The sequence below is a fragment of the Rhinopithecus roxellana genome, chromosome 14 (genome assembly GCF_007565055.1).
Source record: "Rhinopithecus roxellana isolate Shanxi Qingling chromosome 14, ASM756505v1, whole genome shotgun sequence".
Classification (NCBI taxonomy): Eukaryota; Metazoa; Chordata; class Mammalia; order Primates; family Cercopithecidae; genus Rhinopithecus; species Rhinopithecus roxellana.
The window spans coordinates 42,268,179-42,281,409 of NC_044562.1; the positions used below are offsets into that span (position 1 = coordinate 42,268,179).

At 38.5% G+C, this 13,231-nt stretch overlaps 1 long non-coding RNA gene across 1 annotated transcript in view; it reads right to left on the reverse strand.

Moving 5' to 3' along the window:
- Nucleotides 1-9,903: 9,903 nt before the first annotated feature.
- Nucleotides 9,904-13,231, reverse strand: part of LOC115893181 — a 32,124-nt gene continuing 28,796 nt past the window's right edge. Inside the window, exon 5 of the long non-coding RNA XR_004053120.1 lies at nucleotides 9,904-10,180. This is a non-coding gene — a long non-coding RNA (uncharacterized LOC115893181). The remainder of the gene's footprint in view (nucleotides 10,181-13,231) is intronic.

Sequence of the window (13,231 nt, forward strand, 5' to 3'; positions counted from 1 at the left end):
GCCTGCAGGGAAAGGCAGCATATTCCAGTGAATGTGCCTTATTTGAAAAGTCAAATTTCCTAGGGACTTTAAATCAATAATTTTACATACCTACATAATAAAAGGAAGGCCTTCCTGCCAGGATGGATGGAGAAAAGCAGTTTCTTAACTTGTGAGATGGCCCCTGAAATCAACCAGAGAAAGGGAAACTGATGCCCATTCGCTGTAATTTCACTACAAGCTTTAGTGTTTTCTTTTTTCTTTCTGCCATCACTCTTTTTATTATGAGAGTACAATGTCCTTCCCAACTATCTCATAGCTAGACTTTTAAATGATTAAATAAAAGAAGGTTGCCAAATTTTCCAATAACTGCAGGGCGTTTTTATCTTCAAAAAACATTTCCCCAATACAGATATTCATTTTGTTTTATTAACATGTATTACATTTATTGGACAGCTATATGTGCCAGGCCCTGTGTTGGGTATGTAGATAAAACAGAGGAATAAGAATAATCTCTGCCATTTATAAATTTCCCATCTTTTGAGGAAGGGGAAAGTGCTGAGAATCCTCTATATAGAATATTTAAACTTACAGTAGCAAAGCAATAGGAAACAAATAATTTGTAAAAGAGTCACCCAAGATGGTTAAATGGAGCTACTGTATCTTAAGGCTGCCATAACAAAAATATTATAAACTGGATGGATTATAAATAACAGAAATACATTTCTCACAGTTCTGGAGGCTGGGAAGTCCAAGATCAAAGCACCAGCAGATTCAGTGTCTGGTGACAGTGCCAATTTCTGGACCAAAGAGAGTACTTTCTCTCTGCATCTTCACATGGTGGAAAGGACAAGGCAGCTCTCTAGGGCATCTTTTATAAAGGCACTAATCCTGTTTAGGAGGACTGAGCCCCCATGATCTAATCACCTCCCAAAGGCTCCCCATCCTAATACCATCATACTGGGGATTTGTTGTCAACAAATGGATTTGGCAGGGAGTAAGGGAGGACATAAACATTCAGACCATAGCAGATACCATAAATGTCCAGGATAGAGCTGGCAGGAAGCTAAGTTGTTTGGACTTAATGATACAATCACACAGGAATAGGAGTTTCTCCCTTTAAAGCAGGAAACAAAATAGTGGAAGAGAAGCCCTAAGTGAAAGAAACCTTATGAAGTCCTTAAAATGAAACTTTGACAACAAGCACATTCATTTGTTTTAATTGACAAATAAGTGTTGAAACAGACAGTATGCCAAGACCTGTGAGAGGGGCTGGGTTTGCTGGCAAAAGCAAACAGACATGCCTTTTCCATCCTATAGCCCTAGTGTCCCTCAATAAACTGCTTGCTTAGTCACTCTCTTGCTGAAAGTTTTCAAATTGGTTTGCTTTTTGGTTTTAAGGAAATTTTCTCTCATGAAGACACATTGTTAATTTATAATGTTAAAGGATGAGGTAGGGATGTATAAATGAAAACATAAAATGGAAATCAATGAGAAAATATGGCTCCCTTTAGTATAGTAACTTTATATCCAACTTTGAAAGAGGGCATATTCTCCTTACAATAACAACTCATCCTTGGTTTTTCTTAATTATATTTATTAAGGCTTTTTATTTATTTTAAAAAAATATTAAGTAGGGAAAAAAATGACTCATAATCTCACTGTCCAGATAATTCCTACTGTAATTGTTTATTTTCTTATATTAAAATATATGGAAAACTAATAGTTTTCTTTCTTCTTTTTTTTTTTTTAGACAGAGTTTCACTCTTATTGCCCAGGCTGGAGAGTGCAATGGTGCAATCTCGGCTCACTGCAACCTCCAAAAAAAATAGATTTACATTGCGAGTCATAACTTGTGACTCCGGAAGCTTCCACAACCTCCGGGTTCAAGCGATTCTCCTGCCTCAGCCCCCCAAGTAGCTGGGATTACAGGCACGCACCACTACGCCTGGCTAATTTTGTATTTTTAGTAGAGACCAGGTTTCTCCATATCGATCAGGCTGGTCTTGAACTGCTTACCTCAGGTGATCTGCCCGTCTCGGCCTCCCAAAGTTTAATAGTAGTTTTCTATTGTTGTATAACAAATTACCACAAATGTAGTGACATTAAATAGCACTAATTTTTTAGCCCACAGTTTGGTAGGTCAGAAATCCAGTGTGGGAAATAAGAAATAACTGGAAAATAATAAATTTCCCAATCTGAGTGCTCTGCTCAGAGTAGCTAAAGACTGAAATCAAGGTGTCAGTCGGACTGAGTTCTTGTCTGGAGGATCTGGGAAAATTCGCTTCAAAGCTCATTCTTGTTGGCAGAATTCAGTTCCCAGCAGTAATAGGAATGGGTCTCCATTCCCTTGCTGGCTGCCAGCTACAGACTGCTCTCAACTCCTAGAGGCTGCCCATATTACCCACCGTGTAGTGCCCTTCATCTTCAAGCCAGCAATGGCAAGTCCAGTCCATCTCATGCTTTAAAGGTCTGATCTCCTCATCATCTGCTTCCACCAACTAGAGAAAACTCTCTGCCATTAAAGGACTCACGTGATTGGGTCAGGCCCACTTGGATCATCCCTCTTAAAGTCAATGGTGCCACACAACATCATTAAATCACAAGAATAAAACCTACCATAGTCACAGACCTGGGGATGACACAGGGCATGTCCACTGAGGAGGACTTGTCCACTGAGGAGATCTTGGGAGCCATTTGAGAATGTTGCCTACCACATAAAAAACATAGTAAGGAAATTGAAATACTGCAAACAGGTATTAAACGGGATATAAACAAGCTACTCCTATCCCACTTCTCCCAACCCCACACCACACTAATAATCATAGTCAACAGTTTTCTTACACATTTTTCCAGGGGAAAAAAAAAAATATATAGATAGATAGATAGATAGATAGATAGATAGATAGATAGATAGATAGATAGATAGTGCAAATGTGTCTCTGTATCTCCTCTTTGAATTTAAATAAAAGGAATCAAATTGCTTCTCTCTTTTCATCTTCCTTGGAGCTCCTTCCTTAGTGACAAATGTGGATCAGCATTATTCATTACACATAAGAGTAGCTTTTTATTTCTTTAATAGTTACATAAGAATAAGCGAAGAGATCAGCAATGAATCATCCTAAAACAGAGACACATTATTTATTATTTCCCTTTTTAATTTATGGACAGAGTTTGCATCAGACCCATTGTTCTACCTGAAACACCTTCTTCTCTTAGAACAGACGAGTCCTCCAAGAGTCTCTATTTCGGAATAGAGTCAACTAATTTTCCGCTAAGGCAAATTTAAATAACAACTTTTGAAGGAAGTGATCCCTTTAGACACAAAAGGCTTTTAACAGTATGTCCTTACCTGTGAAGAAATGGCACCAAAAAAAGAAGATAAAGAATAAGAAAAAGAAAATAGAAAAGCAGAAGGGATCAGATTAAAGTTAAAATTAAAGTCTGGAGTTCATCTGTGCTTCAGAGAAGGAAGAAAGCTCCATCCTCTGAACATTACCACATCTTTTCTCCCCAGCAACACCAAAGAAATAAAAAGTATTACTTTTTCCACAAAAGATGTATTTCTAATTATCGGCATTCTAAAATTCTTAAACTACAATGTTTGATCTATGACTTTAGAATACCAATTTTTCGTATCTGTTTCTTCCAAGCACAAAAAGACAAAGAGACTTCCATTACCTTTCGTTGTTCTTTGAATGGGACTAGACACTAAAAAATAGATTTACATTGCTAGTCATAACTTGTGACTCCTGAAGCTTCCACAAAACTCATATATTCTATTTTTTTCTACGAACTGACAAGTCGCTCTGCTTTCCTCCATTTAAATGAAAACACAGTAAGCAATAATAATGACCCCATTTCCATGAGCTGTTTCTCTGTGTGAAGAGTCCAAAAGTTTCTCTTCAGAGATCAGTCCAGTGTTCTGAAGTAGAGAGGAACTATTACATATAATGCTAATGCATATGAATTTATGTTAATTCTTGAAGAATGTGGTAATTTGCTCTCAAAATCTTAAACTTCCTCACCTCTGCTGCAGAGAGACCCTAAAAGCACATCTCTGAAGGTTGCCTCCTGGGACATCAAAGAAGGCACTTAGTAGTAACTAGGCAGCAATTTAAGAACAAACCTCAAGATTGTATAAAGCAATTGTTAGTGATGAACCGAAACAAAGACGCTGAGAGGAGATCCAGTACCATCCTTTGAGCCAGGTAAGCAGAAACCTTAACCTTGGCCTGCACCTCAGGGGGCACCATGCCTTAAAGCACCTTCCAAGAAATTTTCTAAGTCCCCATCTGGTGCCTGGGACCAGCCCCTCTGCTGTTTGGTCAGGAAGTCTCAGACTAGATCAGGACATATGTCTCCATTTCTCCTCTACAGAGCACTCACTAAGTATCTACCTGGGTCAGCCGTGGTAGTTCATGCCTATAATCCCGGCACTTTGGGAGACTAAAGCAGGAGGATCACTTGAGGCCAGGAGTTCGAGACCAGACTGGGAAACATAGCAAGGTCCCATCTCTACAAAAAATTTAAAAATTAGCTGGGTACGGTGGCATGTGCCTGTAGTCCTAGCTTCTCGAGGCTGAGGCAGGACGATTGTTTAAGCCCAAAAGCTCGAGACGTAGTGAGCTGTGTTTGTGCCACTGCATTCCAGTCTGGGTGACAGAGCAAGACCCTGTTGCTTAAAATAATAATAATAATAATAAATTATTCTCTGCCTAATGCATGGGGTAAACCAAATTCCCAAAGAATCTCTAGGAGGAAAGGCACTGCTGTCCAGGATAATACTTTTTATATGAGACTGTGAAAGATTGGATAAAATTGGGCCTCTGGAATGGTGCTGACATGCTGACTTAGGGTGACAGTGACCCTGACTTTGGAGGGACACAGAACAATTCAGGACTCTGCCTATCCCTGGGCTTGAGCCACACACGTGAGCTGGTATAATAGCTCTTTAGACTGCGGTGCCACCTCCAGTGTATGGAGGAACCAGGATGACACAAGGTATCCTCTACCTAGAGCTGTCATTCTACTTCCTCCACAGGCTCTACACCATGGGTCAGGCTATGGGGTGGCCTTGACTACCTGCACCAAGAGCTTTCAAGATTTTTGCTCTCCTTTACCCCGTGACTCTTCAGATCCATTTCCTCTCTTGCCTTACATCATGTGTTGATATTGTACTGTGCCAGGCTGGTCTTGAGCCATGCTAGACAAGAGATGGACATTTCTTGTGCAAATGGGACCACTCTTCTTATCCTCTGTAGGTTCTTCACTTATTTTCCCCACTGGTAGAAGTGGTGGAAGGCAAACGTCCAGCAGCACTAAAAGAGATCACATTGTAGGAACACAGTGGCCACTGCCTAAAGCATTCAGGAGAAGACATACTGGAAAATATGGTATTCTAAGTTTACATGCTGTTAAATCCTATACAGTAAATTTTACATGACCAGAAAACAACTTATCATTCACATTTTTCTGCATATGCTTGATAAAATTTGCATTTGTGGTCATCATCAACAAAGCGTAGTAACAGCCTTTGAGACAGTCATGAGAAACCAGTAGTAGTCATGGGTGACATGATGAATGATGTAGCCTCATGAGTAATGATGGAACCAGCATTAAATAAATGGTATTAGAGAACTGCAGAGGCAAGAAGATCTATACTGTTTCAGTATAAACAGAATCTAAGGAACTATTGCATTGTGAATAATAACAGCATTGCTACCTATTTCTCACATGGTGGAAGGTATGAAATTAGCCAGGAACCACACATTTGGCAATAGAGAACCAGAAGATACAGTGCCAATCTACTGGCTGATATGAGGAATCATGGCAAGCAATGATTGGACAATAAACGAGTGTGTAAGTAGCTCCACTTTACCCATTATTCTGAAGAATGAACTTTGTAACACTTTTTAAATCAAATCATTTATACAGACAGAGGACCCACAAAAAATATTTACCTGAGGCCCTGCACATTTTTGGGATGACCCTGAGGAAAACTCTTGGGGAAAGGAAGCAGCTAATCTTCCAACATACAGTTTCATGCTTTCTCAATATAGATTTCATATTACATGGTTTGGGAATCTTCATGACTTAATATAACAAATATTTTACAAATGCAATGAAATAATTACCACTCTGTGATACAAAGACCCTCTGACACAGTGGGAACTTTTGCACTTTTTTTCTTTCTTTCTTTCTTTCTTTTTTTTTTTTTTTTTTTGGTAGCTGTTGTTCTGTCGCATTTTTTCCTGCTTGAAATGAATTCTCAAGTATTCAGATGCAGCTTGCTTACTTAGTCAATCAACTGCAGCAAAAGAGTTCTTTCCAGACTGACTGACCTTCAACACCCAGAGTATTTTTCGATGACATCACTGTCATTAATTGGTAAAAACTCAGAGAATGTAAACTAATTTTCAGGTTAGGCTTAAATATTTTAATTATAGAAGAAAGCCTGCTCTAAAAACATATAAATGCATGTCAATAACATATACAGGTTATTGCTGAAATATCTCTTGGATCTTTTCCTTTTTTATGAACATGGATAATTAAGGATTAACTATATTTTAAGGATTAACTATATTTTAAGGATTCCATTTTACCAATGGTCTGTTTTTCCCACAGTCGTATCTATAAAAATAATTATTCACAAGTGATTAATCTGCCTTGATGACTTAAACTATGAGTCTAATCACACAATTACTAGCCAAACAACTAAGAGAGGCTAATAAGAAAGTTCTAGTTTCTGTTCTAGTTCAAGGAATCTTGGTTTATTTCTAGAAGTAGGCAAGAAATAATTAGAACAAGAAGAAGATTAAATTTTAAACCAACACATTAAACCAACTTAAAGCAGTGACATAGCCAATTTATAAGCATATGAAAATATCCTTGTGTCCTTCCTCTTACCCACTGACTTTTTTTTTCTCCTTGCCAGATTCTAATTGTAGAAACTACTACTGGAGATGCTTAAGCTAATCAAGGTCAAAATTTTAACTCCCTCAGGATTTTAAAATGCAAATACCATTGAATTTCTTTTCAATAAATCTTACAAATACATGTTACAGAACAAAACATTCCAATAACATAGTATATTGAAATATAAAATCTGAAGTTAATTTTTGTATTTCCAGTTACTGCTCGGTAAGAAAGCTTAAAGAAAAGCATACTGGCCGGGCGCGGTGGCTCAAGCCTGTAATCCCAGCACTTTGGGAGGCCGAGGCGGGCGGATCACGAGGTCAGGAGATCAAGACCATCCTGGCTAACATGGTGAAACCCCGTCTCTACTAAAAATACAAAAAAAAAAACTAGCCGGGCGACGTGGCGGGCGCCTGTAGTCCCAGCTACTTGGGAGGCTGAGGCAGGAGAATGGCGTGAACCTGGGAGGCGGAGCTTGCAGTGAGCTGAGATCCGGCCACTGCACTCCAGCCTGGGCGGCAGAGCGAGACTCCCTCTCAAAAAAAAAAAAAAAAAAAAGAAAAGAAAAGCATACTGTCAGTGCCACCATTCTTGTTTTTAAAAATTCAACATATGTTTCCATTTCGATAAAGACAGTTATAAAATGCATTATGGACATAGGAAAGAGAATAGAACAATTCAGATTTTCTGATGTTTTTTCTTTTGACTCACCAAGTATTGCTTTCCTCCTATCAAAGAGGGATAGGAAGTACCTAACTTTGAGAGATGCCTCTTCTGTGATCTAACCCTTTAAAGTGGGATGACAATCCTGTGGCAGGCAGGGAAAGGATATTGAACAAGGACATTAGCAACTAGAATAGTTACCTCTACTTTCTCAGTAATAAATGGCAAATTCCAAGTCTTAAGCCTTTTTGTTTGGAAATTCAACAACAGTAACAAAATGAGTTCATCTTTCTTTAAGATTCAGTGGCCTTTTTGAAACAGAATCCCAGGAAAACAATCTTAGGGTGTGAAATTCTGTGAATTTTACAAATAAACCATAAATTACATAAAATTAAAAGCAATTTCCTGACTTTTCAGCACTGACCTTCTAATGGATGCATCCCATTCAGAGATCAAATGGTAAAAACTTTACATCCTACAAATCCAGCAAAAATCACTTGTAAACATGAAGACACTGGACCCAAATGAACATCAAATGTCTAAATAGAAACAGCACGAACCTGCTTGCTTTAGGAATGTTTTAGGATAGAAGATGTTGATTATAAATAAGCAATAACATGGTAGAAACAAAAAACCGATTTGTTTAGAGCAAAATATAGTATTGAGAATCAGTAACATCCAATTCAGTGCATCAGTCAACATGTTTGGACATTATGTTTGATACAAAGCACAGTTGTGAAATGAGTGAAGGATTCTAACTCTTCCACTGTGCAATCATGTATCCTTGCCCCACCCAATAGAAATAATAATGCCTTTAAAATATTTCTGTTCCCTGTATCCTTTGCCATCACCTCTCTGTTCTGCTTTTCTAAGCAGCAGGGTCAACCTGACATTTCCTGGAGGACTGCACCTGTCAGCTGGAATCACCGTTCTCCCAACTGCTGAATCAGCCCACCCTCATACTACTAGCTGGTAGTGATACAAGGAGACCTTCAAATTCTGTGAATTTTGTGTCCGGATTAGAACAGGCTGTAGGCCAATTTCTTTAAAACCAGAACAGATTTTCAGACATTTATACGATCACATTTCTAATTACAGAGGGCCCAGAAAATACATATCATTTCAGACTTGAATGGACTATTTGATTCCAAGCAAAAATCTTTTATTTTGCCACCCAGATGACTACCATATACTAAGGCCATTGTAATTACTCCTATTGTAGCAGAACATTGTTCTAACTTGAAAAGCCAAGCTTTTAAGAGCAGTTCTGTAAATAGCGTTGAATACTAGACAAACTAACAAAATGAGAAAGAGGCAAGTAGGAATCAGTCACAGGGTTCAAATTTTCAACCTTTGTGACTTTGATCCTTTGTCAACCATGATTTTTCCATGTAAGCTGATGGATAAAGACTACCCAGAGAACACTGCTGAACTGAAAGAACTTTTCTTATTGAAGAAAAGATCTCAGCAATTCAGAGAGAATAGTCTATTATTTTTCAAGGGAATTCTAGTTAACAATGATATTATGTTATTGAATACATTAAGAAAGATATATGAGCAAACTCAGTCTCTTAGTTTTGGGCACACCAGAATCAGAGCTTCAGACAGTAGTTCTGGCGCACAAGGTCAGAGAAAGCCAGCAGAGTGGGGTGCAAAGCGGGAGAGGAGAGAGGAAAGAGCTCAACAAGGATGTGGTCCTGTACAAAGGCTAGTCTTGACCTGATCCATGGGATCGCACCACAAAATTAATTATAGCCCTCTCCTTCGATGTAAGGGAGCCATTTGTAGCCCCACATTCATCAGTCATTGGTTGCCCTTAGTTGGAGTGAGGAGCATGACCTCCTGGGAGATGCAGCTGCCACACGCAATTCTCTAGAAAAGCGGACAGCTGTGGGTCATTAGAAGTCTACACTCACAGCAACTGGAGAAGGGAGTGATGGGCCTGGTAAGGGATCCAGGCAAAGTGCCACAGCATCTACTACACTTGATAATTGCAGATCACTCAGAAATTAGAAAAACACCTGGGCTCTGTAAAATGTTAGACAGACTGGAAAGGGCCACCTCTGGCATCAACAGGTGAAGTCATTGGGATGAAATGGCCGGCAATCTTACCCAGGTGCCCTTAATTGTATTATATTCCATGCTGTGTGCTTCCTTTGCTTGTTAACAATCTACAGCCTCTGACATAATGTATCCTTAACCTATTTTGGTGTTCTTAATTCAGAATTATTTCTTCTTCCCGCATGAAGAAAAAGCTGTCAGTTTTGAGAATATCCATTAAGTTAAGGGCACAAGGCAGAACATTAACATTCAACTTGAAGAGAAAGAAACAGACTTTATACATCACAAAGCACAGTTCTTTTTTAACGGAAGAATGAAGTTTCAGATGGAGAGATGTGGAGACAGAAAGAAGTTACCTTCTTTGTACAATTTTTATTTGCATTTGACGAGTGCTGTTCCATCACTCAGTAAAAAAATGTCCACCTCTGCTGTTAGTTTGTGATGCTCCTTATTTCTCAAACACGAGCACTTAGAAATTCCAAACTCTCTGATTTTTTTCCTCCCTGACCTTGTGCTACAGTTGGAGTGATCCACATTTTCTCTGTTGCTCTGTGATATTCTGAAACAATCAAAATAAAATGAATCCTTTATTACCCAATAGATAGATCAGAAATAAGAATCCAAAGGCTGGATAACAATAAATCTGGTGGTATCTTTACCCGAGTGGGTATTTTGGAGTCACAGAAAAACTCAGACATGTCATTTTGTACTTCCAACTTTCTCCTTCTCTGTTTTGAGGTGATTAATTTTCTCTGGATATCTAGAGAACAAGATGGCTTTATATTTCAGTTCATTACAAAAACAGAGAAAGAAAGAAAAGATTTGCCTATCTCCACAGGAAAGTCGATTTCTTTCTTTTTTGACCTAATCAATGAGAAGGCATTAAATATAATGGTTTCAAAATCTTAACTAGAAATGCCAGTTTGGCCACAAAAGGCTTTGTTAAAAGGGCATGTGGCAATCCATGGAGAGGGTCATCATTATAATAATCCACTCAGGATGATTTGATTTCTATAGCTCCAAGTCTTGATATTTGTCCTGGATTCTGCAGCCAGGCAAGGCAGTGGGAGATTTTCTTCTGAAGCAAACAAATCTCCCTGTTTCGTACTGATTCAACCTAATTCTAGCCACCCAGCCTACACATTATATCTTTCCTATTTTGAGAAAAAACAGTCTTGGAACAGGGAGTGGGCAGTGGACTCAATTCTATTTTCCACTAAATTGAGACACCTTACAGATAAGAAAAGCCATATTTTCTGTGACGGGGAAGAAGCAGAATACTTGCTGCAGTGAAAAATCACAAACCAGGAACCAGAGGATAAGAGGAGAATGGCAGATTGACTTCCGGTTACAGGACAGCCATAAGCTCTTACAAGGCTCCCTCTGGCATCCACCTCTAATTCCTAGGCTCTATGCACATCCATAAATAAATAGTTTCCCAAAAGTAGACTCATCTGGGAGTAAAATGTCAGCTTTGCAAGTCTTCTGACCCTGCTCTCCCACAATCCAGGCAAGACCCCTCAAGTTATAATTAGCTTTCATTGACCCTTCAGTCCTCCGTTTTTGCATGGCCAATTCACTGCTATTTATATCAGGGCTCAGTGGCAATTTTTGTGGCCACAACTGTGTTCTGACCTTCTCCAGAGAGGATACTGAGGGTCAGGACAGTTTTGTTCATGTTTCGATAGAGTTAATACATCATCTCTAGGATTAGAATTCTAGTTTCAAAGAGTGAATGGTAGTTTTGGGTTTTATTTTTGGTGCAAGAGAGTAAGGCTTTGCTTTTAATATTTGAATTTGGGTGTGGGAGTCAGTAAATACATTTATGAAATGCCAGTTAGAAGGAGAGAGAAGGTGTAGAAAAAGAAAAGGGGGGAAACTTCCTACTAGAATTTTGCCAGAATTTATAGAAGTCTAAGGTTAGAACTGACCTTCTAAGTTAACATTAATACAAATTTACGTCTGTAAAAAGCCTAAGTTCAGTCTCATAACAGAGGGTTTCAGCTCTTCAGAAGTATAATCGAAAAAAATGCAAGCTAGGTGGGCAAAAGCACTAAAGCCAGAGGCACATCCTCCTTGCTGCTAATAGAATTAGCTGATACTTATTTTGTATTTGCAGATGCCAGGTACTGTTAAGAGTCCAATGCTAGTGCGAAGTGTTATCACTTCCAGAACACAATCTCTACACTAGTCAGTGGGACTGAAGCCCAGCTGTAACAATTACTAGCTGTGTACCCCGCAAAAATATATTTAACCTCTCTATCCTTCTGGTTGTTTTTTTTTTTCTTCCTTTGTAAAATGGGTGTTAGAAATAATCCTCACCTCATTTCAATTCAAGATCCTGAACAGATATCCACATTCTCAACTTCATTACAGCATTACACACAAAGCCAAAATGCAGAAACAACCTAAACATCTATTGGTGGATAAATGGTTTTTTAAAATGTGGTATATACATACAATAAAAACAGTATTCAGCCTTTAAAAAAAAGAAAAAAGAAGGAAATCCTGCTACTTCTGATAACATGGATGAATCTTGAAGACATTATCCTAAGTGAAATAAATTAGTCATAGAAAGACAAATATTATTTGACTTACATAAAGTATCAAGAATAGTCACATTCAGACTAGAAACAGAGAGAACAGTGGTTGCCAAAGGCTTCAGGGAGGGAGAAAGGAGGAATTATTGTTCAATGAGTGTAGAGTTTTAGTTACGCGTGATGAATCAGTTCTAGAGATTTGCCTTCCAATGTTGTGCCTGTTGTTAACAATGAGGTGTTGTACACTTAAAAATGTATTAAGGAGGTAGATCTCATTTTAAATTTTATTACTACAATTTTTTTTAGAAAAGTGAAAAATACTAAATCCCTACTTCACAGGATGCTATCAAGTTAAATCAGTTAGTGCATGTAAAACACCGGGCACAGAACCTGGCACATGGAAAGAGCTTACATAAATGTTGGTTATTACTATTATCCACTTATTAAATGAAAAAGTGGAGGTTTAAAAGGGTTATTTGTTCAAGGTCACTCAGGGAAAGATGGGCAAAGCTGAGATTTGAACGCAGGCGGTCTATCTCAAAGTCCATGTGCTTATGTGGTAAACCTTAACACCTCCCTGGCAAGCACATCCCCAAGGACTCAATGCGATTGGACTCAGTCCTATCTGATGTGGCAGAAGCAGCACAGCAATCAGACGCCCATGGGTTCCTTTTGGCCAACAGCTTGTGGCAGACCATGAGTCTAAGAATTAGTAGCTACTACAAAGGCTGATGGTGCCACAAATTTGAAGACAGTGGGAAGGAAGACCCTCATTTCTCCATGAAAAGACTTGATGTGGGAAAGGTTCTTGGCTAAAACTAGATTTCTCTCATGTGAAATTAAGGCCTGATTATGAAATTTTTAAAAAACTCTTATGAATTTACAGCTTTTGTGAGGGCATAATATTTCACTTAAAGCAAAGAGAAATTACCTTTTGTGGTAGAAGGGTACCCGTGTTCCTAACTAACCATTTTATCCTCATGTTGTGCCCAATAGTATATCATACCATGTCTCATTTCATCTCTATTGAAATTCCATGAAGTAGAAATTATTAGCTTTGTTTTATGAAT